The sequence below is a fragment of the Acanthopagrus latus genome, chromosome 10, assembly GCF_904848185.1.
Source record: "Acanthopagrus latus isolate v.2019 chromosome 10, fAcaLat1.1, whole genome shotgun sequence".
Classification (NCBI taxonomy): Eukaryota; Metazoa; Chordata; class Actinopteri; order Spariformes; family Sparidae; genus Acanthopagrus; species Acanthopagrus latus.
This window is the reverse complement of record NC_051048.1, coordinates 11,916,963-11,944,284: the sequence shown is the minus strand read 5'-3', so window position 1 is coordinate 11,944,284 and position 27,322 is coordinate 11,916,963. Positions and strand designations below refer to the sequence as shown.

Here is a 27,322-nt window from a genome sequence, read left to right as displayed (position 1 = left end):
AGATTTACTCACAGTCTGTGCAGGAAGAGGAGGAGAACTGAAACATAAAGAGTGTGTTGGTCTTGTTTTCTTTACCTTAATGATAGCTCACAACATTTTGTTTTTTATTAAATAGTTTGACACAAAGTCTCTCTGAGTCTTCTTGAGAAAACATAAACTGAAGACAGTTACAAACTGCTTTACAGGACACATTAATAACTGGTAACATCACAGTGGTGATTCTGAACGTAACTTAGCCCGATGACCTGTCTCCATTTTCAGTCCTGTCATTCAAATTGAAAGCACGTCATGCATGAGAAACAGTTTGTACAAGAAGCTAAAGTGAAGAGTTATTTTTACAAACACCCTCTACTTTTACCTGAAAAACCTAAATGAGGAGCCAGCTGGCTGAACGGAAATCACCAGGCAGCGAATCTTTATAATGAATAAAACGTCTCAAATGTATTTAAAGGTGCAATATGGCTGAATTTGGCCACCTGTCAGATTCATACCCAAACTGCTAACTGCTGCTAACTGTAGCTGTTGTTGACTCATCCACTCAGGTAGCTGTGCAGTGTTCGAAGCACCGGGGGAGTGTTGGTGTTAACAACGCCAGAACAGGAGCAATAGACCGGGATGGGTCGTTGGATTTTGAAATTGATGTGACAAAATGTAACTTCCTGGAGAAAGATTGGTTGATGTTGAGTTTCATCTCTGGGTCGTCTAATAATGACACCTTTGACTGGCAGCTCGGATCAGATGTTAAAACAAAATATCAGAATCTGATGACCTGTAGATGAGACGTCAGAATCAACAAACTTTCTCCAGGAAGTTACAGTTTGTTGCTTCAACGTCACCATTTGGAATTTTAAATATATCACATAATCCACTGTACTGTTTGGTTAATATGAACTTAATATTTTAATCTATTTTCAGATCTCTGTACACTAGGAATGTTTGATGAATGAGTTTGACATTTGATGTAGAGTCTAACAAATACAGTTAACAGTAACTAATACCGCCGCTGTATTGTACTTCTGTCACAACATGGCTCTGGTAGTTGAACTTTCCAACCAGCTGCTAATAGCATCCAGCTGCCACATGGAAACACTGCAGAACTGGTGCTGCTCCTACAGACAGATGGAAGCTGTGAATCTGGGACACGGTGACATGTTGTCAGTGTTGTAACACTGATACATTAGAAATACATAGAAACAGTGTGTCCATATAATGTCATTGCAAAAACACAGATGATTAACAGAAACAAACTTGAATACATACTTATGAACACTGACACTATATAGTAGGTTGCATTTTTAAAATCTTCTCAAACACACAAGATTTTCACCAGGGGACATCATGTTAGTCGTGAGATTTCCTCTATCAGTTTAATTTTTCATACAACCTTGCCAGATGGATTTGTGAATTACAGGATTAGAGTCAACTGACAAGTTATCTGTTGAAATTCTGTTTTAAATCTGTCTGTACACTTAAAAGTTTAAACTGTTATTGTTTCACATTCATAATTATGCTCCTCCTTCAGGAGCCTCTACAAATCTAACAGTGGTTGTCACTTCCCCTTTTTTTCTTTCCTACATCCTGTTTTAAAACGCTTGCTGCTATTCATGCAGATCAGATCAGACACCTCAGTGTGTTCTGGTTTAGGTTTCCTGTGCACTTTAAGTATTAGGATGTATTAGTCAAATGACATTTTCAGAAGCTTCCTTCCCAGCTTTCTCTCGTATATATCAATATGTGATTGGAGCCTCAGAATCAAATCATACAGACATCTGCAGATTTGTCTCCTCTTTACACAACGCACAATGCATGATGGGACTCGACTTTTCCCGATGCTGAAAAAGCCCGCCCACCTGAGAGGTTTGTGCCAAACATGCGCTAAAGTCTGAGTGTAGAGAGAGAAGCAGAGTGGAGGGAACCGTAAACAAAATAACACATTATCACAAGACTAAAAGACCAATACTTTACACTATTTGACAAATTATTTGATTGCAAGTTTTATTTTTTAAAATTAGTTTTATGTTCTCTCAAATTCCTATTTTTGTTTGACGTTTAAGAAGTTTTGTTTGTTTCTTCTGGCACAAATCAGTGATGTGCGAGTCGTGAACGAATCCTTCAAAACTCCAGATTCTTTTTACTGACTCGGGAGTTACGAGTCATTGTCTCCATTAACTCGTTCACTGACTCACTGCTGCTACCGCCAGCTAACTGTAAAGAGGAGACATGCCACACAACTGTTATTCTAACTGCACTTGCATAAACGCATCAAGCTAATTGCTGCATTAGCTCTGTGGTTGAAGCAACGGCTCTTGTCATTATTTCAGCTCAACTCCCCTGTCTGCTCTCCTTTCTGCCCCGAGCTGAACTGTATCACAGGCTGATACAGAAAAAGAGTGATTGACTGAGCCAGTAGCTCCAGTTCACAGCTCTCTCTCTCTCTCCCTCCCTCCCTGCTCCCGAGCTCTCAGAGAGCCGCTCCCTCACCTGAGCAGTGTGCTGCTCCGCTCCATTCACGGGAAGTCTCTGAGTGACGGCGCAGACATTATTCTCAGTACAAAATCAGGTATGTCTTGCAAATGTATGTAAATAAAAACTGAAAATAAACTACAAATGTGTTGCTGTCCCTCTCCAGCAGTTCCTCCCCATCATGTTATTAATTGACATTTAGAAAATTATAGAGTGTGTTTCACACTCTGGGTGACTGACTCCAGTGACTCGAAAAGTCGATTCACTTAAATGGGTGACTCAAACAAACTCGAGTCAGCAAAAAGGAATCGAGTATCTCATCTCTTGCACAAATCTAATTCCATAAGTAACAACTGATGATAAACACAATGAATCTTGAGTGTTAAGGAGTTAAGGAGTATTTAGTTTTTGTTATAAAAACCTTTTAATGGGGGCGCCGCATAGCTCAGTCGGTAGCGCGCGCGACCCATGTTCGACTCCCGGCCCGGGTCCCTTTGCTGCGTGTCACTCCCCGTCTCTTACCCTGTTTCCTGTCCAACTCTTCAGCTGTACTGTCAAATAAAGCCAGAAAAGGCCAAAAAAAAATATATTAAAAAAAAAAAAAATCTTTCAATGTAGAACTACTTCTCAGTTTCAGAAGTCTTCAGTTACTAAAAACACCTCTTCCTCAACCACATCCTTCCCTCAAAATGTGGTTTGAAACAAACAGTAGATAATTGCAATGCAAAACAATGTCTTCCCAAACAGGATGTCTAAATTATGTATTGGGACTACATAATTTATTCAGATGGTACATCTTAGTGAGTCCTGGTCCAAGTTTCCTGTGCATATTTAGTATTAGTATGTATTTGTCAAATCATGACATCATCATCAAGTTGTTTCTTTCCCAGCTTCCTCCCGTATATATCGACATGTGATTGAAGCATCAGAATTAAATTATACAGACAGCTGCAGATGTAAAATGATCTAAATGTAACTACATGATTTTACTTGACCTATTAAATGATACCATATTGAAATACAAAACAGCTTCTGTCATATCAATGGATCTATTAACAGTATGTTCACATTATAAACAGAACATCAGGTAAAGGCAGCGCATCCTAACAATGTTCATCAGAAGGCAAATATAAAAAAATATGAATGAACACGTCACTTCCCGAGTTGATGTCTGCAGTCTGTGTTTGAGTGTTGGCCAGTGATGAAAGTCACAAGTTGAGCCAAAGTTACTTCCTCATCCTCACAACACACACAGTGTGTCTGGAGTTCACAGATTTTAACACAACAGGACGAAGACTTGTTCTCATTTCTTCGTCCACAAATGACTGAAGACTCACAAGCTCATATATGTAAGATAAGACAAGATGTTTCTTTATTGATCCACCTTGTGAGAAAATCACATGTAAATCGCAGGGAAATAAGTAACAAGGAATGAAATAACAGTTTCAATAAAAAATATAACAAAAACTATTAGAATACAAATAAGTATACTTTACACAGTAACTAAAGTCACCAGAAACAGCAGTATGCCAGACTCCCTTAAAAAAGTCACGTGATTTTGAGAGTTAGTGCATGAGGAGAAACTTTTGGAAACAGCTACAGCAAAATGTACGTCATAGATGCTTTTTGTAAATGAAATACAAAACACAACATTAAATACAAAACATTAAGATGTTTCTTTCCATGTAAAAGAGTCAGTTTGTGGCCTCATCGCTGTCGAAGCCTGAGTGAAGTTTTTGTGTTTGCTTTCTTTTAGCCATGAATCACATTTTTTTACCATGAACATGTACAATTTTACAGATACAGTTAAGAGTACCTAATATAAACTGCTCCTCTTTTGATCAGGGGAAGTTGAGTGTTTCCCATCATGCACTGTGTTTTGTGCAGAGAAGAGAAAAAAACTGCAGCTATCTTTGTAGTTTAATTGTGATGCTTCAAAATGTATCTGGATACACAAGAGAACTCTGTTTAGTAAACAACTTAAATGACCCAAGTGGGAAACCATGACACTGTCACATGGTCACCAATGAAAGTAGGAAGTTGATATTAGCTCTAACTTGAGGTTTCTATTTCTGCTTTTTTAGATGGCTCAAAATAGATATGTGGTATTGAATGTCATTGACAAACTACATTTGATAAACATGTGCTCGAGGATAAGCAGCAGTCGTCACCAGCTCAGCAGACTTGATATGTAAGTACTATACGGTTTGTATGTCCTGACAACCCAGTTGTTGTAATCACAACATTTTACTAGAGTTAATCTCAATTCGTGTTTTTGATGTGACGATGTGACGTTTTTTCCGTTCAATTTGTTTAACCAAACAGCTGCTGATATGTTTTACTGAGTCACCGTCAAAGCTGTTGGACAGAACTCTCCGACTTCACAGTTTAAACACTGGCGCCATCTTGTGTCAGTAGTACAATACAGCAGCTTAGCGTTGGCGTCAACACCGTGTTCAGTCAGGAAGTCCTTGAGTGTAATAAGCAAGATAATAAAGACAAAGGAGTATTGTAAAGACTGAAGACAGACTGTAGATGTTGGTTGTGGTACATGTGAGGACTGAACTGTGATCACATGACTCTTCACCTCTGTCTCCTCTCACAGGGAGAAGATGATCTGCAGGATCCTGCTGCTCATCAGCCTCAACTGTGTCTGTGGTTAGTTTACAGCTTCACTTCATTACACTGTGATTCAATCAGTCAGTTAAAGTCGCCCACATGTGAGCAAACAGTTGATGTTGATGAGTCTCTGCAGCTCTGAGATGTCACTAAACTGTCCACAGAAACATGTAGATGGAGTTTAAAGGCTGCCATGTTAAAGCTGTCAGTGTGTCTGCTCCTCACTTTCCCTCTCTGTCTCCTCAACAGGAACATTTGTAGTGAATGTGACACAGACCTCCTATCAGGCAGAGGAGAACCACAACATCACACTGGAATGGACGTTCACAACCACAGCTGACACTTCCCCCGACTCCCTTTTTATCATCTGTGAGATGGTAGCTGATTACAAAGTCTCAGTTCTGTTTGAACTACGTGGAGGTGTTGTGGTCCCAGAGTCTCGGGATCAACAGTTTGTTGGACGAGTCCAGTTGGACAAAGACGTCCTCAGAGACGGACGACTCAGACTTCATGTGTCCAGACTCAGGACTCAGGACTCAGGCTGGTACCTGTGTGATGTGAGGACAAACTATGGTGTGGACTTTGGTGAATGTCGGCTCAACGTCTCTGGTAAGTTGGTTGAGGAGAAGTCAGCAGAACTTTAACAGTTTCAATTCAGCTGCTTTTTTTGATCAATAAGAACCTGAAGAAAAGTATTGAAGATGACCATTATTCTTCACATCATGTTCACAGTATCTGACAAATATGTCACTTCAGCTGTTCTGTTGTTTGGTCTCTTTGCAGCAGCGAGGGATTGGCCCGAACCTGAGAGACCCAACACAGTCACACATGAGAGACCCAACAGGGTCAGTTGGGGAATGATCTTCCTCTACTGTGGACTGGGACTGACAGCAGCAGTGGTCATTGTGTGGTTTCCTCATCACCTTCATTTATTCACTGTCTTGTCTAAGAAACAAAGTCCAGTGGAAGATTTAAGAAAAGTTACATCTCAGCAGGATCACTGTGAACAGTTTGATCAGCGTAGCAGAAGGTTAACTCATCCATAAAACACATCCTGCCTTCATGTTGTTCAGTAAGTGTCCATGATATAAGAGTCAGAGGAGATAAACAATAATGGAGTTGATGAAGAAATGTTGTTTTTCACCTTTGTTGTCCATTATTTTGACAGGACTTCTCATCAGACTCTGTCACTTATTAGACAGATCTGAAATCTGCTCTGTGTTCACTTCACTGAAATAATGCTGAGAAACATGTGGACCTCATACACCACGTGTAGCAACTCTGTGCACTTTATATTGTTAACATTTCCATTTCTAGCTCTATATGATGAATTAGCCCTTAATAAGATATGACATTAACACTGACAGTATATCCTGTATATCCTGTACTGGCCTCCTGCAGGATGTAAAGAAGAATCAGGTGAAATTTAGAGCAGAGAACATTCACTTTGCGTTGTATGTTTGTTATGTTCACATTTCTGTTTTTTTTTTTATTATCAAGATTTTATTTATTGTCTAGATTTTAAGAACAGATTTAACTTTCCATGTGGAACTTTAACCTCTTCTTGTTGTAATGCTGCAGTTCAAACTGAAATGAAGTGCTGCTGTTTGATTTGTGTTTGTCCATTCAACATCCTTCACTGTCAGATCTCTAAATGTCACAGCTGGTTCAGTAAATCACTGTATGGAGAGTTTTCACTCTGTGCCTTCTGAACGTTACAGTACACTGCCTCTCCTAATGTTCTGTTTATAATGTGTACATACTGTAAATAAATCTATATTTATATGAGAGATGTTGTTTTGACTCCTCTCTAAGTCCGTTAATATCCCAGGAGATGCAAAGTCAAAGAGTTTATCAGCAACAACGTTTAAATAATAAACCTTATTAACAATCTGAAACAGTTACAAACTGACTTTCAGGCCACATTAATGAATAGAATATAAAAAGACAGACAAGAGATGAATCAGTGTGGTTTCATTGCTTCAATGTGTCACAAATCACATAATGAATAATGAGACATTTATTAACTTAATATAAATCTGATATACAATGTTTTCTACAGTATGTATAGTGTTAAATGTACAGAGATGAAGGGGAAAAAAAAACACTATACAACACTGCACGTGGAGCCACGACAAGGCGGTATGTTTAAGTCTGTCATTCATTGGAAGTACACACCATGTACCTGGTCTACATACTGTACATTCATGTACATGAATTAACGTACATGACATGTGTTTGTACCGGTGCCGGAGAGGACGAGGAGAACCACGGTTAGACAGGTAGGAGAACAGAAGTAGAGAAGAGAAACACACTGTGCATCAGACCACAGGATCTGTGACATTTAACACATCAGCTGTCAGCACATCACTTAACACTGAAATAAGAACAAACTAGTTTAAGTGGACAAGAAAACTGATTTCTAATTTCTCACAATATCTGAAAATGATCCAGATGCAGATCTACAGTTTTTAGGTGTAGATTTCAGCTTATAAAATGGTGTAAATGAAACATCAGGTTGTGATGTGTTCTCTCCTGCAGACTGTGATCGCAGCAGACGAGCTGTACAAAGTCATCTGATGATTCTTTATCTTTTCACTGTCAGCTGAACTGTTTCTTCAACACATACTTGAGATCAGTCCACTTTATTAATGAGGCTCCAACAATGAAATCTGCCAAGTCACGTAGACAACTTTGAGTCCACAGACGCCGACACCGACTCGCTCGTCATCTCTGGAAACACTTTTCAAACTCAACCGTTCACTGATTGGGTTGAAAAACAAACTGCTGCTCCGTGCAACACAGGACGTATCACACTGCAGACTTCTCTCAGCTAAATCTTTGATACTGTACCTCAGGCGAAGCACAGATCATGGCATTATCACAGATAAACACAGGAAAGAAAATGAATACGCTGCCAGATGAGAAATGAAAGAGCAGAAAAAAGGGCCATATTTATCCTAAAATTAACACAATCCTTTTCAATCCAATTCCTGCGTGATGTCACCTGTGTAAACCTGTTAGCACGTGTACGCGACAAACACAACAACAGATAACAGCAGAGACCAGCTGCCTCGCTCATCATCCCAGTGTACGCTCATTTCCACAACGTTTCAGCAAATTTTATAGACCCTGTTGGTGAAAAATCCCGAAGTCGACCTCAGGTTGAAAACTGCTGGATAGTCACACAACTGCACTTCATATCCACCGTATTAGTTTCATCTCAGTCTCAGAATTCCGCTTTCAAAATAATCCAACTATCCATTCAGAGCGGTTTGGTTTCTGCTGCGGTCGTTCCTCTCAAACTGCACTGCTGTCCTGGTATTTATGTGGATGCAACTTGACTTGTATATCTGACCCAAACGCTGCTCAACCACCAGAACGTGACAGAGAGCTTAGGGTGTCGACCTGGCCTCCAAATTGTTGTGCACCCAATTCGACTGAGCATCCATCGAACGTGCTGGAACAAGTCTGATCCATGAGGGTCCCACCTCGCATCCCAGAGGACTCAAAGGACCCAGACACCTCTGGATACCCTCAGAGGTTCCGTGTCCATGACCCGACAGGTCAGAGCCAAGTTCACTCCACAGTGTCGCCTCCAGGGATCCGACATGTTCCGTCACATCGTAACAGATGTTCAGATGGATTGGCATTCTTATTTATTTTTTATTTCTTGTATGTAAAAACCACAGGAGCCGATGAAACAGGTGTCATATTTATTATTGATCAGAGCGTAAGAGATGTGTTTGACAGGTACTTTATATTTCATACTTGTTCTGTTAGCACCAGACAAGCTGCGAGCAGGGACAGCAAAAACATAAATAAATACAATAAAAATATAAAAATAAAGTGGATTTGAGACCGAACAATTCTTTGCTCAGCCATTTTTTATTTGGTTACTGAAACATCTATAAGAGTTTTGCTGGTTCTCCACTGTGTGCTGTTAGACAAGGAATCAGTTGTGTGTGTGTGTGTGTGTGTGCATGTGTGTGTGTTTGAGATCAAAGCAACAGAATCAGACCAATAGAACAGAACCAATAGCATCCAGCCAATAGAATCAAAGCAATAGAATCAAAGCCAAACAGAACCTCCATTCCATCAAAGCAACATTCCATTCTGATTTAACAGTAGGTCAACAGGACAACATCTCTTCAGTCCAGCTCTTAGTCTACCACTGACACAGCTGTGAAAACGTGAGAGCACTAACACAACGAGAAGCGCAAAGAGAAAGACATCTGATACGGACAATTCTTTTCAGAGACAACAGCATTTTTCTGAGTCAGATTATACCAGGCGAACAACCTTCTCCATGAAAAACTGGACAGAATCAGTGAGCCACAACATGATATCAGCCAATGGTATGAAACTGAAATCATGACAGTGAGACAACACGCTGAAACTCTCCAGCAGGAGCTTGACGAGGAAGCCAAGGCTCACAAAAACTCATTGCTGAAATGCGTGGGGCTGCTTGACAGCACCGTACCCTGAACTTTCAGACGAGACTCAAGTCCTTGAGGAGGAGCTGTGAGACCAGCAGGCGTCCACCTCCACTGCAGCATTCTTTAAACCGATTGATTTGTCTCTAGACTCTGAGGAGGAGCTGCTGCACCAGTGGCCGTTGACTTATACAGCACCGGCCCTTGAAGAGTTTGACGTGCCTCTAGACTCTGAGGCGAAGCTGTGGGACCAGCAGGCGTCCACCTCCAGTGCACCGGCCCTTGAAGATTTTGACTTGTCTCTCGACTTTGAGGACGAGGACCTGTGTGATGAGTGGGGGCTCCTCTTAATACCACCGGATCTTCAACAGGTAGACTCTTGGAAAAATCTCCCAGTCAAAACAAAAAAATCTTTCTGGAAGAGAATATCTGACTTTTTCCAACGGTTGATGAAGTTTAAGAAATAAGATGCAAGCTGTCACATTTGCTCATCAAAACATGAGCTTGAGTTGATCAACCATCAAACTGAAGACCTCTCTACTGTGGACAGCCAGTAGATACCACATGTCACCTGTGGTCGGGCATGAGGGGGGCAGTACATCACCATTACCTCCCCCAGAAGAACACATATAACTTGCAGACATTGCACAGGGAGCTAATCAGAAATGTTCCCCCCACTGTGTCAGTAGCTCTGAGCTGTATGTGTGCCGTCTGTGTGGAGTCAACATGTCCTCCCCAGGTCTCTGTGGGTCTCCTCCGGGTGCTCCGGTTTCCCCACAATTTTTAAAATAATCATTGAAATTTGGATTTGAATTTTAAGAAATAAAGAAATAAAATTCTTGTGCAAATTGCTTTATTTTGTAGTATGTAGCAGTTGTACAGTAATGTATGGAAAATGTCAGACATAGTCTTTCTTGAGGTGAGAACACATTTTACCCCTCAAGAGGAATTTAAGTTTTTGCACACTGTCAACATGGTCTGTCTAACACCCTGATCAAGAGGGACGTAACATTCATTCAGTGATGAAAACCAGCTGAGCGAAACCTCTCCGAGCTTTGATCGCTCTTTGAAGATGTACTTAGGCAGCGCTGTACATGAAACACACTTATCAATATCAGCACACGCTCAGAAGGAGAGGGCTAATATGTCAATGCAAAGTTAATTTTATTATGTTCAAAATTACTTTAATAATATTAATAATAAACTTTATTCATATAACACCTTTAAAAAGAGAGTTTTCAAAGTGCTTTGAAACTCAGCAAGACAATATTACAGAATAAAGTCGAGCCAAACACAAAGAAGCCGATTTGAAAGTGTGTTAAAACAAGAAGGCAGAACAGAGAACATAAAAACACAGAAAGACAAAGCAAAGCATAATTACGACGTGAGCGCAACTTTTAAGATTGACCGTATTTTCGTTTTCGGGTCAAATTCATTTTCCATGGAGTACTAGGAGCAAATACTATGTTAGCATCAAAATCACTATTTTTAAAACAGTAAGAAGGCTCGACAAAACATGAAACTTTGTTGGTAGTATCACCAGGGTCTCTACACATGAACACCAGCATTGAGAACATTGTTTATGTACACAGAGTTTACTAAAAAGAAGGTTTTTGAACAACTCACGTTAGCAGTAGTGTTTTCTAACAAGTATCGATCTCCGAATGCAACATAACACTGCGGACAGCTCAGGTGGAACGCTCTTAAAGCTTAGTTCCATATAAATGCACATATAATTTGTTGTTTTGTCGTTTGTGAAAAACAATATTGACCTTAAAGTTGAAGAAGGAGCCTCATATAAGAAACAATACTAAAATCAAAAGCCAGAAAAGTCACGTGAGATCTCGCGTGGATAGTTGTTGCCGGAAGAAAGTAGCATTCCACCTTAATGCTAAGCTGCTGTATTGTACTTTGACACAAGATGGCGCTGGTAGTTGAACTTCCCAGCCAGCTGCAAATAGCATAATCTAGCTGCCACAGGAAAACACTGCAGAACTAGTGCTGCTCCTGCACACAGTTGAAATCTGTGTATCTGGGACATGTTGTCGTGTTGTCAATATTGTAACACTCATACATTAGAAATGCATTTAAACAGTGTGTCCATATAAAGCCATAAGAAAACAACTGATAATAAACACAAACAACAACCTTGAATATGTGATAAATATCAAAACTGATTCTATTTAATTTCCATCAGCAAAATCTTCTCACACACAGGAGTTACAACAGGGAAACAATGTTTCTCGTAGAATATCCCTCGTACAGCTGACTTACTTATGCAAGTTTGACAAGTTTGGCACAAAAAGGGAAAAACAAAGGTTCCACACTCACTTTGCCCAAATTTTTCCTTTTGTTCTCATGTTCACTATGTCCTGTAATATCATACAACACATAAGAACATGAGGCAGCTGCTAACAAAAAGACATCATAAAGGGAACTTTTGTACATGAATTTAAAATAAGAGTGTATCCTCATGTTTTCATATCACATCTTGTTCTGTCACTTTTGACCCAGTTGTCACTGGGATCAGTCACCTATGTGAGGGCATTCCTAAACGAAACAGCCTCTACTTTTAAAGACACAGTCTTATTCTTGACTCTAACCACTGATTCATATAGAAACACGTTAAACTATGAGAGACACCTGAAACCACCTCAGCTGGAATAAAAGACATTTTAGACATTTTTCCATCTTAAACTGTCAGACCAGACAAATTAGTGTATTTGAGAATGTTTTTCTAATGAATATCTCTGATATAAATATATTCTCTATTCATATGTATCTAATATTTTCATTATTCTGGTTGTGGTTAAACTTTACTACAGTCGATGTAAACGAGTAGATGTCAGCAGTCTGTGTTTGAGTGTTTCAGTGGTGAAAGTCACAAGTTGAGCCGAAGTTACTTCCTCATCCTCACAACACAGACAGCCCGTTTGGAGTTCACCTTTTTTAACACAACATGACGAAGACTTCTCATTTCTTGATCCTCAGGTGGTGAAAGTCTTGAATTTTTAAGGGAGGAGTTAGCTGCTCATTCCTCAGTGCTGTAACCAACAGCACCCCTTAAAAACCGCCCTTGTGGACCTTGTAGCTGAGGTGTGACGGGCCTGTCAGCTCAGGTCCCTCACACAGAACACTGTACTCTGTTGTCTCATCACAGTTTCATCCACACACCACCGATCACTTACAAGCTCGTCTGTGTCAGTATTTAAGTTTCCATCACAGCAGGGTGATCTGACACTCCATCATGTTCTGTGCTCAACACAAGGTTTGGTTTAGTTGGTCTTTAATGACCTAAAAGAAAAAAAAAAAAAAAAAAAAGAAAGAAAAGATTTAAGTTGATGTCAGGATTAAGGATGTGTTATGATATTTCACTCTGTCCTCTCTCTCTCTCTCTCTCTCTCTCTCTCGTTCTCCTTGTTAATTCTGCTAACGTTACAGCGGTAAAAAATAACATTGTCAGATAAAATCATCAAGTTACATGTAAACATAAAGAAAATTTCAGATCAAATTTCTTTCCATCAGGAGAAAAGTTGAGTGCTTCCCATCATGCACTGTGTTCTGTGTAGAGAGAAGAGAAAAACCTTCAGCTGTCTCTATTCTTTAATTTTGATGCTTCAAACACATATGAATATAAAGGAGAGGAAGCTGGAAAGGAAACAACTTGAAGCACTGGGATTTCACTCTGAACCTGCGCAGGAAACATTACACCAGAACACAGTCAAGTACGTAGTCAAAACTAGTGTTATGTCGGTCGGATATTTGATATGTCAGCAGACCATTCTTATCAGTGAGTAAACTAAAGTTGCCACTTCATGGGCCGATTCATTCGGCCGGGAGTGTATTTTCCGCGACCCACTCAGAGAGTTGTCCGGGCGTGATTCTGCAAACATCAGTGTAGCATTATCTAAAGTGGTTTTACTGCGCAGTAAAAGTAACTCACGTTCGCAAACGTGCTTCTCAGCAGCTGCCGTCACTCAAGTTTGCGAACGTGATTCTCGTTCACGCTGTGATTCATTCATGATTGGCGAACCTACTGCAGGCAGAGAACTGACGCTGAGAGCGTGACTCTCGTTCACGCATTGTGCTGAAAGTGATGCCGAGTCTCTCACTCAGCCAGGGCAGAGGAGATGATTCACGTCCAGTAACTGTATTGCTAAAATTAGCGCTGTGTTGCCAACATCCGTGTAGCATCATGTCAAGTGATTTTACTGCTCACAGAGGACACTTTCACCGTGTAATAATTTTAGTGCATGTGTACCACTCGGAGCAGTGCACCGTCCCTCAGTAAGTGAACGTGAACCTCAGGGCTGAATTATTGACTGAATGACGGGTCGTTTGGCTGTTTATCAGTTCAGGGAGTTGGAGAGCACTGAACAATTCAGAGAACGAATCTTTTGAGCGAATAATTTTACTGAACGGATTCTAGAGATTCAGTTCAGTAAGAATAAGTGCCATTCCTATCACTAGTGAGCGTCACAGCTGAGTTTCCTATGTTTTGCATTCCATTTGAGAGACTTGTTTTCTTCTCTGATGCAAAAGATCATTATTGAGATTATTAGAGAGAGAACAAGAGACAGGATGAGACATGAATAAATCTTGCAAGGCCTTACTTAGATCTTGTCTGATCTGACTACTTGACTGTGTTATGGTTCTCCCAGCTCAGGCTCAGTGTAAAACCACAGTTATATTGCTTCCTTTCCAGCTTCCTCTTGTAATTAACGATATGTATTTGAATCATCAGGATCAAATCATAAAGACAACTGCAGATTTTTCACCTTCTCTCCACAGAACACAGTCCATGATGGGAAATGCTCGACTTTTCCCCTGATGGAAAGAGAAGCAGCTTATGTTAGTTACTGTTAACTGTGTTTGCAAAATGTATGTTTACTGTGAAAATGTGATATATAGGTAAAAGAAAAAATTTTTTGATAGGCTTTGACAGCGATAAGGCCACAAACTAAATCCTTTTACAAGGAAAGAAACATATCAATGTTTTGTATTTAATGCAGAATTTACAGAGAAACAGTAACATACATTTTGCTGCATGATGGGAAACACTCAACTTTTCTCCTGATGGAAGGAAGTTTGATCTAAAGTTTTCTTAATGTTTAAATGTAACTAGATGATTTTATTTGACCAGTTAAAAGATTACCATATACATTTTTTACCACTACAACATCTTATGTTACCCATTATCAAATGGGCCTAAATAGTGATGTGTTGCTGACAGCCTTTAACAAAGTTTATACACTTTCTCTTAACTTCATAAGTCCCAAATTTTAGTGTTCTTTTTCTTGTGGAGTCTGGTGACTTTCTCCAAGGGTCTTTAGAAGCACTTTATTGTAGTTAATTTGGTGTATTTGTAAAATGTGACATGTTTACCATCGATTTGCTTTATTCTTTAATACGCATTGTGTAAGAAGGGGCTGGTGCCATGTGATTTGGGTAGCAGACATGGGCGGGGGCTCTGACAACCCAATCCTTGGAAGGTGACTCTGGCCATGGGGACATGGAATGTCACTAGTTAGAAAAGGATGGAGCGCGAGATTGACAAGCAGATTGGTGCAGCGGCCACAGTAATGCAGTCGTTGTCTCAGTTTGTCATGGTTAAGAGAGAGCTGAGCTGAAAGGAGGCCGAAATGAGTTTCCTCCGCAGGGTTTCCTCCACATCGAGAGGAGCCAGCTGGGGTGGCTCAGGCCCCAGGACACGCTGGAGTGACTATGTCTCACAGCTGGCCTGGGAACACCTTGAGATCCAACTAGAGGAGCTAGAGGAATTGTCCTGGGTGAGTCTGGGCGTTCCTGCTCAGACAGCTGCTCCCGCGAATCGGCCCCGGATAAGCAGAAGATAGATGGATAGATGGATGGCATGGTGGAACCACTAATTTACCAAACACATGCCCTGTCATGCTGCTCGTTAATTGAGCTTAATTCTCTCTCTTTTATAACTGTCTTGAAACCCCCGAGAGCTACAAGATATGTCAATTGCTTGGACTGCTAAAACAGAAAGGAACTCAGGGTAATCACAAGATCACAGAAGTTGGGAAAGGACTGTTCTCTGCAGATACTCATATCAGATTCTTCTGCCCCAATACACCCTTATTGCTATCTGTAATACAAAAACATGACTTCACAAGTCAATGTTTTGTTTTGCTGAACTGTGCCAGTTCCAAGGAATGGGAGTTATCTCAAAGACACCTGCTCTAGTTGGGGTAGAAGTTCTTATACTGATCTGACCAATTGACTGCGTTGTGATATTTCCTGCTCAGCCTCGGAGTAAAACCACAGTTATGTTGTTTCCTTTCCAGCTTCCTGTTGTATATATCGACGTGTGTTTGCATCTAAATTAAATCATAAAGATAGCTTCAGATGTTTCTCTTCTCAAAACAGAGCGCAGTGCATGATGGGAAACACTTGACTTTTCCCCTGATGGACGGAAGTTTGATCTTAAGTTTTCTTAATGTTTAGATGTGACAAGATGATTTTAATGGACGTATTCAATGATTACCATGTTAATGAAAACAACTTCTCTCATATTAATGGATTTATTTACAGTTGTTCACATTATAAACAGAACATCAGGTAAAGGCAGGGCATTGTAACAATGTTCATCAGACAACGATAAAATAACTAAAGAGAAAGGATGATATTTATATTAAGGAGATTTATAATATGTCATATAAATAATAATTAAAATCAACTTCATTTACAAGTCACATCATTACTAGAAGAAAATGCATCAGTTTCTTGAATAAGATCCTCCAATTAATAGAAATTGTCAACAATGACAATCTTAAAAAAATATCTTTCATGACAGCATAAAGCGTCAAGCATTAAATGCCTCATGAAAGTCTGACAAAATGAAAAGTTCATGAAAACCTGATTTGAGATGTTTTACAGCATTTGAATAGTACAACTCAAACAACTCACACACATGCTTCATATTACTTAATTCTGTCTGAACCAGTTACACACTGCTGTTGCTACCACTTTTAGGAATTCTACTTCTCAGTGATTAGAGTACTGAGAAAGTGCAAATATACAATACAGTTTTTTCTCGAAAGTTAACACACATTTTCTGAGAGCATGCCTCATACTCTATCGAAATATCGCCTAGCATGGAGAATCCAGCCATGAAAAGCATGAACTGCTGTATCTCTACATGTATCTTCCATAGCTTGGATAAGGGGTAAACGCATTTCTATCTCCAGGCAAAAAAAAAAATTCTCAATAGGACTGAGGAATAAAGAATATGGAGGGAGATAAACAACTAAAAAGCGCAGTTGGGCAGTGAACCAGTTACGAACCAGAGCGGACCGGTGAGAACTTACGTTTCAACATAAGAGCTGATCTGACAACGCACCTCAGCTGATCTGGTGGAATGAGTGTGTTCTGTAGGGTGTCCAGGTGTTTGCCCATGTGGTGAGTCGGTATGCATGGTCTTATAAAACGTGTCATACATTGTTTGTAGGTCTGTAGTCGATTTTCCAACACATCACTTTGTGTTTCCAGTTTGACACAAAGTCTCTCTGAGTCTTCTTGAGAAAACATAAAATGAAGGCAGTTACAAACTGCTTTACAGGACGCATTAATGACTGATAACATCACAGTGGTGAAGACTGCAGGTTTATAAACCACCATTTTACTGCTGTGTGTCCAAACATCACTGATGTTAACGTCCCTAAAGCACAACTCAAGAGACAGAGGGGTACAGTTAAAGATCAGTTTTAGACCTGGACGATAGCAACAGGCCAGCAGCCTTGACACAAACTGAGAGGGACACTCCCTTCAATCAACACTTTTACTGTTAGAGGGCTGGGTCTGAGCCAAGAGTTCTGACTCTTGGCTCAGACCTAAACTGACACACAATCCTCAGGTGGTGAAAGTCTCAATGTTTTGAGTTAGCAGTTCATTCCTTAATGCATTAACCAACAGCACTCCTTAAAAACTGCCCTCGTGAACCGTGTAGATGAAGCGTGACAGACCTGTCAGCTCATGTTCCTCACACAGAACACTGTACTCTGTTGGCTTTTACCTAGATGGAAAATGATGTTTTTTACAAAGAAAGAAACATGTTAATGTTTTAAATGTACTGATGATGATGTTTGTTTATTGATTACTGATGTTAACATCCCACAGCTCACACACTGCAGCTGCTGTAGAGTCACTCACTGTAACAAGATGTCGGTGTGTCTCTAAAGTACAATTGGGCCTTTTTGTTAATTCTGCTCAGGTTATAGTGGTAAAAATGAACATGGTCAAATAAAATCATCTAGTTACATTCAAACAGCAAGAACATTTCAGATCAAACTTCTCTCCATCAGGAGAAAAGTCGAGCGTTTCCCATCATGCATTGTGTTCTGTGGAGAGAAGAGAAAAATCTGCAGCTGTCTGTATGGTTTAATTCTGATGCTGTGAACACATATCGAAATATTAGAGGAAGCTAGAAGGAAACAACATAAACAACTCTGATTTCACTCTGAACCTGTGCAGAAAACTGTCCACCAGGACCCAGTCAAGTAGTCAGAACATTGTGTTTAATAAATTTTATCCCATTAACAAAACTCTTATCCTCCTTTCTTTCAAAATACTAGTTAAGTACAGCATCTTTGCCAGTAATTAGGGTATCCAGCACATGATATGACTTTGTAACAGCTTATTTTCTCACTCATTGTTGACATGCCTCAGGTTTTTTTCTGCCACACCAGTGAATAACATTCTATCAGATATGAGCAACATACAACTCAGGTATGTTATGTGGGCTACCATTTTTATAAGCAGAACAAGCCCATTGTCCGGGCAGAATGCTTCAAAGATTAAACAAAAAGCTTGACAATTTATTTGTTCACTGATTTCAGTTATGTACTGACCTGACCACTATGGTGGTTCTTGCTCAGGTTTCTGCTCAGGCTCAGAGTACAACCACAGTTATTTATGTTGTTTACCTTCCAGCTTCTTCTCGTATATATCCATATGGGGTGGAGGATCAGAATTACATCATGAAGACAGCTGCAGATTTTTCTCTTCTCTCCACAGAGCACAGTGCATGATGGGAAACACTCAACTTTTCCCCTGATGGAAAGAAGTCTTATCTGAAGTTTTCTTAATGTTTAGATGTGACCAGATGATTTTAATTGACGTATTCAATGATTACCATGTTAATGAAAACAGCTTCTCTCTTTTTAAAGGATTTATTCACAGTATGTTCACATTATAAACAGAACATCAGGTAAAGGCAGTGTATCGTAACAATGTTCATTAGAAGACAAAGATTCAGATCAAATGAATAGAGAGGATGATATTTATATCAAACAGATCCATATTATGTCATAAAACTTTTCACAGATATAACAGTAACAAACTTATTTACAGGTTGCATAAATTACTAGAATCTGGAGAGACAGACAAGAGATACATTCTTATTGCATCAGTTTCTTGAATCATAATATTGAAAATATTGATCATGACATCACAAAGCTTCGAGAATTTAATGACGTCATCAACAACATTTAAAAACGTCATGAAATCCTGATTTTTAATTAAAAGTACTTGTGCAGTGCAGAAGGCAGATCTTCTCAAGGTTTGTTATACATTACCTGCACGATTGGGCCTCCTTGTTGATTCTGCTAATGTTATAGTGGTAAAAATGAACATGGTCAAATAAAATCATCTAGTTACATTTAAACAGCAAGAAAACTTCAGATCAAATTTCTTTCCATCAGGAGAAAAGTCGAGTGCTTCCCATCATGCACTGTGTTCTGTGTAGAGAGAAGAGAAAAACCTGCAGCTGTCTCTGTTGTTTAATTTTGATGCTTCAAACACATATGAATATAAAGGAGAGGAAGCTGGAAAGGAAACAACTTGAACCACTGGGATTTAACCTGCGCAGGAAACATCACACCAGGACACAGTCAAGTAGTCAGAACATTCTCAATAAGGAATTTTGCATGACAAGGTTTAGGCTGGTATGAGAAAAAAAATGTCATAAACAAATGACAAACTAGCTTGCAACAATGGCATTTCTGTTTTTATGAAAGGACAGTCACAGCCAGGCGAGTGCCTTGGGCTGATTTGCTGTACTTTGAATTCCATGCACGGGGCTTGCACTGCTATCTGGCATCAGACATCATAACTGAGATTTCTCAGTGACAGAACAACAAGTATGAAAGTATTCCGATGCCTGTTTTGCACCCTTACTTAGCTCTGATGTGAATACTTGACTGTGTTATGGTTCTTCCAGCTCAGGCTCAGTGTCAAACCACTGTTATATTGCTTTCTTTCCAGCTTCCCTTTGTATATATCAATATGTATTTGAAGCATCAGGATTAAATCATAAAGACAGCCGCAGATTTTTCCCCTTTTCTCCACAGAACACAGTGCATGATGGAAAACACTCGACTTTTCCCCTGATGGAAAGAAATTTGATCTGAAGTTTTCTTGCTGTTTAAATGTATCTAGATGATTTTATTTGACCAGTTAAATGATCACCATGTACATTTTTTACCACTATAACATCTGCTGAATTGTCAAATGGGCCCAATAGTGATGTGTTGCTGACAGGCTTTGACAAAGTTTATACAGTTTCTCTTAACTTCAAAAGCCTCAAGTTTTAGTGTAATTTTTTTCTTTTTTTTTTTTTTTTTTGTGGAGTCTGGTGACTTTCTCCAGGGGTCACAAGAAGGTATGTTGTTTCCTTCCACCTTTCTCTCATTTATATCTCTCATCGAAAGGAAACAACATGAACAACTGTGATTTCACTCTGAACCTGTGCAGGAAACTTCACACCACAACTAGGTCAAATAGTTATAGGACTGAGGAATTTCAGTGTTCAAACTTATGTGTTATGATATCTGCCAGTTCAATATACTTTAATTAACCAGGTAAAAAAAAACTCATTGAGATTTAAAACTTCTTTTCCAAGAGTGACCTGGCCAAGACGGCAGCACAAAAGCAGAATGGTTACACCAAACACACAAGACACAAATAAAATACGATCACACACTCTACAGGAAAACAAGAGTGGGATTACATGATTACACAGTGCAATGACGGGAAGAGAAGATTTGGGAGGACAGGGAGTTTTCCGAGTCATAAGAAGCTTCTTCATAACAGATCTTTATCAGGATTTCACAACCCACAGATATCAAGGGCTAAGCTACAAGACAGACCATGACAGTGCAATGTTTCCATCAGGAAGGAGTTATACATCTGACATATTAACTGACAAAACCTCTCATCTTGTAACCATAGTTAATAGGGGTGTATTAACTTAAATGAAATGTAAACTCATATCTCTTTTCCACAAACATTTGGGGTACAAGTTCTTATACTGATCTGACTACTTGACTGTGTTCTGGTGTTTCCTGCTCAGGCTCGGAGTAACCGCTGTGTGTCCAAACATCACTGATGTTAACGTCCCTCAAGCACAACTCAAGAGACAGAGGGGTTCAGTTAAAAGAAAACTGACACACAATCCTCAGGTGGTGAAAGTCTCAGTGCTTTGAGGGAGGAGTTAGCAGTTCATTCCTCAATGCATTAACCAACAGCACTCTTCAAAACTGAGCTTGTGGACCTTGTAGATGAGGCGTGATGGACCTGTCAGCTCAGGTCCCTCACACAGAACACTGTACTGTTTTCTCAGACACGGAAGCAGACAGGCTTTGACAGGAATTTCATTCCATTGTGATGGTTTAGGCTTCAAAGTACTACCAAATCACAGCGGCTTCCACAAAAACAACTAGGATTTTCAAAACATTTTTCAAAACGTGTATATATATAACAGTAGCAAACTGATTTGCATGTCACATTAGTTACTTGAACATGGAGAGACACACAAGAGATACAAGATACAAGAGATATTTTATTGCATCAGTTTCTTGAATAAGATCCTCTGATTAATAGAAATGATCAACAGTCATAATACTGAACATATTGTTCATGACATCATAAAGCTTCAAGCAAATGCCTCATGAAAGTCTGACAACATTTAAAAACTTCATGAAATCCTGATTTGAGATGTTTTACGGCATGTAAAGAATAAAACTTAAACTATGTTGTTTTGTTTAAAGTGAAAATAAAGTAACATCATAGTGTTAAAAACTGTGTTAACCAACGTGAGTCACTCGAATAAACCCCATAATACGCAAGTGTACAGACCCGTGTGATTGGAGAATAAAGACGATTCGTACCATCTATTTCTAAAGTTGACATACATAGGTCTCTGAGGTGTGCAAGGGGCGGGTCCACTTTATAAAAACACCAGCACCTGGTGAGTTTGGGCGTAAAAGATGGTATAAAAACACTCATCATACAGATCACTCCAGTCTGTCCTGTTATCATGATTTCATCTGGAAAAGACTCTCGACCTGACATGTGTGAGTGTTCATTTAGGTTGTATTTGTCAGCTGAGGATTTAAATTCTACCACAAACTTTCCTTTTCTCAAAGTCTTTGGTAATGATTAATTCTTTTTGACTTTAAACGTTGGTTCATAAAGAGACATGTTAAACTAAGAGACACATGATGCAAAATTCAAGGTTGTTTGTGTTTATTTGCAGGTGTTATCTCATTTCTTTACATGTAGACACTGTTAACAACACTAATATTTTCACCACAGCTAGACACTGAAGTCTGATGTACCACTTGTTGTGTGTTGTTCTCACTAGATTGCGCTGTTGTTGCTTACTGACATGTCCACATACTTTTAAGAATTTCATTCTTTTTATTATGAAATTAGATGATTTTCTGTCCCTTCACTTTCATCTGTTGAACCAAACAGCTGCTCATGTGTTATTGACTCACCATCAAAGCTGTTGGATTTAACTCTTCGTCTTTACAGTTTAAACACTGGCACCATCTTGTGCCAGAAGTCCAATACAGCAGCTTAGCATGAGCATCAAGACTGTGTCCAGTCAAAGAATCCTTGTGTGTCATGAGCAGGATAATAAAGACAAAGGAGTATTGTAAAGACTAAAGACAGACTGTAGATGTTGGTTGTGGTACATGTGAGGACTGAACTGTGATCACATGACTCTTCACCTCTGTCTCCTCTCACAGGGAGAAGATGATCTGCAGGATCCTGCTGCTCATCAGCCTCAACTGTGTCTGTGGTTAGTTTACAGCTTCACTTTATTACACTGTGATTCAATCAATCAGTTAAAGTCGCCCACATGTGAGCAAATAGTTGATGTTGATGAGCCTCTGCAGCTCTGAGACGTCACTAAACTGTCCACAGAAACATGTAGATGGAGTTTAAAGGCTGCCATGTTAAAGCTGTCAGTGTGTCTGCTCCTCACTTTCCCTCTCTGTCTCCTCAACAGGAACATTTGTAGTGAATGTGACACAGACCTCCTATCAGGCAGAGGAGAACCACAACATCACACTGGAATGGACGTTCACAACCACAGCTGACACTTCCCCTGACTCTCTTGTAATATTCTGTGAGATGAAAACTGGTCACACAGTCTTAGTCCTGTTTTTACTACATGGAGGTGTTGTGGTCCCAGAGTCTCAGGATCAACAGTTTGTAGGACGAGTCCATTTGGACAAAGATGCCCTCAGTGACGGACGACTCAGACTTCATGTGTCCAGACTCAGGACTGAGGACTCAGGCTGGTACCTGTGTGATGTGAGGACAAACTATGGTGTGGACTCAGGTGAATGTTGGCTCAACGTCTCTGGTAAGTTGGTTGAGAACTTTATTAACAGGTTCAATTCAGCAGCTTTTTTGGATCAACAAGAACCCGAAGAAAAGTACTGAAGATGACCACAGTCCACAATCCTTCATTTCATTCTCACAGTATCTGAGAAATATGTCACAACTTCAGCTGTTCTGTTGTTTGGTCTCTTTACAGCAGCGAGGGATTGGCCCGAACCTGAGAGACCCAACAGTGAGAGAGCGAACAGGGTCAGTTGGGGAATGATCTTCCTCTACTGTGTACTCGGACTAACAGCAGCAGTGGTTGTTGTGTGATTTCTTCATCGCCTTCATTTATTCACTGTCTTGTCTAAGAAACAGAGTCCAGTGGAGCAAATTTTACAGCTCAGCAGGATCAAGGAAAGAGTTTGATCCACAACTTAATGATTTTTAACAACAACCATAGCTGAACAGGGTCAGTTGAATATGGATTACCCTCTACTATGAACTGGGACTGACAGCAGCAGTGGTTGTGTGGTTTCTTTGTCGCCTTTTATTTATTCACTGTCTAAGAAACAAAGTCCAGTGGAGGATTTTAGAAATGTTACAGCACAGCAGGATCGGTGGAAACGGTTGAAACACATCCTGCATTCATGTTGTTCAGTAAGTGTCCATGATGAAAGAGTCAGAGGAGATAAACAATAATGGAGTTGATTAAGGAAACATTGTTTTTCACTTTTGTTGTCAATTATTTTGACAAGACGTCTCATTAAACTCTGTCACTTATAAGACAGATCTGAAATCTGCTCTGTGTTCACTTTACTGAAATAATGCTGAGAACCATGTCGACCTCGTACAACATGTGTAACTCTGTATATTTTATGTTGTTGCCTCTATGATTAATAAGATATGACATTAACATTGACAGTATATCCTGTATATGTATTGCTCACCTCTTAACTGGAGCACATAAGATGGAGCACATTACTCCCATTCTGGCCTCCCTCCACTGGCTGTCTGTGCACTGTAGAGTTCATCTTAAGATTCTTTAAATGGTCTCGCCCTGCCTTACCTCTCTGAGCTGCTCCATCCCTACAGTCCTGCCCGGTGCCTCCGGTCAGCTGACCAGCTGCTCCTGGAGGTACCGAGAGAAGCTCAGATGAGAAAGAGCTTTTTCTTTTGCCAGTCTCAAACTATGGAACGTCCTCCTGCTACACATCAGACGAGCCCCCTCACTGTCCATTTTTAAAACTAATCTTAATACCCATCTTTATCCTTCGGCTTTCAACCCAGCATGAGACTCTGCTCTTGTTTTAGTGTCTTGTTGTTTTTGTTGTTATTGTTTTTTTATATTGTCTTTTATGTTTTATGGTGTATTTCCTATTTATGTACTGCACTTTGTCCCAGCTATGCCTGCTTAAAGTACTTTATAAATAAAGTTGAGTTGAGTTGAGTTGAGTTGAGTTGAGTTGAGTTGAGTTGAGTTGAGTTGAGTTGAGTATATCCTGTACTGGCCTCCTGTAGGATGTAAAGAAGAATCAGGTGAACTATAGAACAGAGAACATTCAGTTAAAGTTAAAACATGAAATGAACTGAAGAACATTGAACCACTGAAAACATTAGAAACATTTGTAAAGACATATTTGTCATATTTTCAGCTGCAGTCATGTGTTAATGTCAGCAGGTGGCGCCAGTGGTTTCCAACCTGTGACAACATGTGGATCAGCTGCTGCTGCAGAGAAGATCAGATACATCATCAGCTGTGAGCTCCAGTTTGATTTACTCACAGTCTGTGCAGGAAGAGGAGGATAACTGAAACATAAAGAGTGTGTTGTGCTTGTTTTCTTTACCTTAATGATAACTGAGAACATTTTGTTTTTTATTAAATAGTCTTATAAAACATGACATATGGGTTGTAGGCCAGCCGTCAATTTTCCAACACATTACTTTCTGTTTCCAGTTTGACACAAAGTCTCTCTGAGTCTTCTTGAGAAAACATAAACTGAAGGCAGTTACAAACTGCTTTACAGGACACATTAATAACTGGTAACATCACAGTGGTGATTCTGACCGTAACTGAGCCCGATGACCTGTCTCCATTTTCAGTCCTGTCATTCAAATTGAAAGCACGTCACGCATGAGAAACAGTTCATACAAGAAGTTAAACTGAAGAGTTATTTATACAAACACCCTCTACTTTTACTAGAAAAACCTAAATGAGGTTTTGGCTGAACGGAAATCACCAGGCAGCGAATCTTTATAATGAATAAAATGTCTCAAATGTATTTAAAGGTGCAATATGGCTGAATTTGGCCACCTGTCAGATTCATACCCAAACTGCTAACTGCTGCTAACTGTAGCTGTTGTTGGCTCATCCACTCAGGTAGCTGTGCAGTGTTTGAAGCACCAGGGGAGTGTTGGTGTTAACAACACCAGAACAGGAGCTATAGACCGGGATGGGCTGTTGGATTTTGAAATTGATGTGACAAAATGTAACTTCCCGGAGAATGATTTGTTGATGTTGAGTTTCATCTCCGGGTCGTCTAATAATGACACCTTTGACTGGCAGCTCGGATCAGATGTGAAAACAAAATGTCAGAATCTGATGACCTGTAGATGAGACGTCACAATCAACTATCTTTCTCCAGGAAGTTACAGTTTGTTGCTTCAGCATCACCATTTGGAATTTTAAATATATCAAATAATCCACTGTACTGTTTGGTTAATATGAGCTTAATATTTGAATCTATTTTCAGATCTCTGTACACTAGGAATGTTTGATGAATGAGTTTGACATTTTGGAGACACAAACTGAAAACTGCCCAAAACCTGCTGGAGGAGAAGACAAAATCATAAAATTGCACCCAGTTCACTTCAAAATATCTTCCAGACAAACTGCCAAATAATGAAATATAGTGAACTCTGAAGTCAAGAAAAATGACACCGTAAACTTTGAGTTGATCTAATTTAACTTTGTTTATGACTAATTAACACTCTGAACTGAATACTGGATTTCCTCAGTCATGAACGTGGATGATGTGATTATTTTTTTTGTTTTGTTTTTTTTTTTAACCCATATTTCACATTTTCACATTAAAAATGACAAGTCTAACAAATACAGTTAACAGTAACTAATATAGCTGCTGTATTGTGCTTCTGTCACAGCATGGCTCTGGTAGTTGAACTGTCCAACCAGCTGCTAATAGCATCTAGCTGCCACATGGAAACACTGCAGAACTGGTGCTGCTCCTGTAGACAGATGGAAGCTGTGAATCTGGGACATGGTGACATGTTGTCAGTGTTGTAACACTGATACATTAGAAATACATAGAAACAGTGTGTCCATATAATTTCATGAGAAAAAAGAGATGATAAACACAAATGAATACATACTTATGAACACTGACTCTATATAGTTTGCAATTTTAAAATCTTCTCTCACACACACACACACACACACACACAATTTTAACCAGGGGACATCGTGTTTGTCATGAGATTCCCTTTATCAGTTTATTTTTTCATACAACCATGCCAAATAGGACTTAAGAATTACAGGGTTAGAGTCACATGACAAGTCTGTTGCTTTTCTAAATACAATCTTGTTTTTATGTAACTTCACTTAAAGTGTGTCGGTCAGGTCTCTTCATTCTTTTCACTTCCTGATTTCCACAATTGCATTTTTCAGTTGTTCCTGTTTTCTTAGGTCTTATTTGATGACAGTTTCTTTTCTGTCCTCAACAGTACACTTGTATCCACTTTCGAATTTAAACTGACCAGACACCTCACTGTGTTATGGTTTGGGTTTCTTGTGCGCATTAACTATTAGTATGTATCTGTCAAATGACATTTTCAGATGCTTCCTTCCCAGCTTTGCTCAACCAGCACTTTTATCTGCTAACATGGACTTTATTGCATATTATTTAAAGTACAATGTAGTGGTCAGTGTCTGTATATATTTCACATTTAACTTGGTAATCATACATGTACATGTGAATGTGTCTGACAGCAGGCAGCCTCTTGAAACTGGAGTCAGTGAACATCAGGTCTCATCATGTTGTACTGCAGCTGTCAGGTCAAAGTGCAGATTGATGTGAAAAGGATCCACTGCATTATGACTCAACATAACTGGAACATTAACAACAGAAGCAGTTCACCAGCATGAA

General features: G+C 39.5%; 3 long non-coding RNA genes across 3 annotated transcripts; all 3 read left to right on the top strand.

Annotated features, from left to right (window-relative positions):
- Window positions 1-5,639: 5,639 nt before the first annotated feature.
- Window positions 5,640-6,870, top strand: LOC119027643. Its single transcript, XR_005077454.1, has 2 exons — window positions 5,640-5,691; window positions 5,866-6,870. It is a non-coding gene; the product is annotated as an uncharacterized LOC119027643 (long non-coding RNA).
- Window positions 6,871-9,289: 2,419 nt separating this feature from the next.
- LOC119027626 lies at window positions 9,290-10,367 on the top strand. The gene is made up of 2 exons (XR_005077437.1): window positions 9,290-9,440; window positions 9,669-10,367. It is a non-coding gene; the product is annotated as an uncharacterized LOC119027626 (long non-coding RNA).
- A 12,483-nt stretch (window positions 10,368-22,850) lies between these two features.
- On the top strand, window positions 22,851-24,609 carry LOC119027647. The gene is made up of 2 exons (XR_005077458.1): window positions 22,851-23,199; window positions 23,374-24,609. It is a non-coding gene; the product is annotated as an uncharacterized LOC119027647 (long non-coding RNA).
- Window positions 24,610-27,322: the final 2,713 nt, after the last annotated feature.